Source organism: Montipora foliosa, chromosome 1 (genome assembly GCF_036669935.1).
Source record: "Montipora foliosa isolate CH-2021 chromosome 1, ASM3666993v2, whole genome shotgun sequence".
In the NCBI taxonomy this organism is placed as follows: domain Eukaryota; kingdom Metazoa; phylum Cnidaria; class Anthozoa; order Scleractinia; family Acroporidae; genus Montipora; species Montipora foliosa.
Genome location: NC_090869.1, coordinates 29,151,759 through 29,152,661, shown reverse-complemented (window position 1 = coordinate 29,152,661; position 903 = coordinate 29,151,759).

The following is a 903-nucleotide window of genomic DNA, read 5'->3' as shown; positions in this document are numbered from 1 at the left end:
CTTTCTGCCACCTCTCTTGAGATAATAGCGGTAGTTCCGCTTGGTCAGAAATTAATTTCTTGTAAACTATTCTCGATGGTTTTTGGTGCTTTAGGAACGTGTTCATGAAATTGTCATACTTCAGCTGAGACCTCGGAGTGTGTTGCTGTAAAGGTTTAACAGCAGAGATTATGCCAAAAAAAGTTAGTGGTTTGACTTTGAGTTGATATTTATTTTGAAAGCTGGCAAGGGAGAGAAAGTTGTTAGAATCATCCATTAAATGTTTTACTTGTGTTATACCTTTGGAAAGCCAATCTTTGCATAGTACTGATGCATTGTTTATCCTTATTAATAACTTTTGCCACAGAGGTAGAGCTAGAAAGTGATCTTTGGACACTATTCCTTTCTCAAAGAAGGTCTCAGACCACATTTCTATAACTTCTTTAACAAATGGATCTTCTATGTTTAGATTAACGATGTCTTTTTTGTTTAGGTTCCCTTTAAAGACGGCGTTGCCTCCTCCATATGTTGCGAGTTCTAGATCAAAAAAAAACTTTCTATTTGCTGCAGTTTTCTGTGTTCAGGTATTTTTTAATCCAGGTAGCTTTAAGGGATTTGTTAAAAGTTGTAAGATCGATCATTTCGAGTCCACCTTCAGAAGAATCATTGATCATCACCTTGCGTTTAATTTTACGGCCTTTATCATTCCATAAGAATTTAAAAAACATCCTATTAATCTCTTTAATTGCATGGTGCTTAGTTTGCAATGATGTGAGTACGTATACAAGTTGTGATGCTACTAGGCTCTTCAGCACAACAATTTTCCCTATTAAGCTAAGTCTTCGAAATTTCCAGCATCCTAAGATAGATTTAACTTTCGTAAGCTTTTCGTTGTAATTCTATTCCGTCACCGCACTGAGGGCT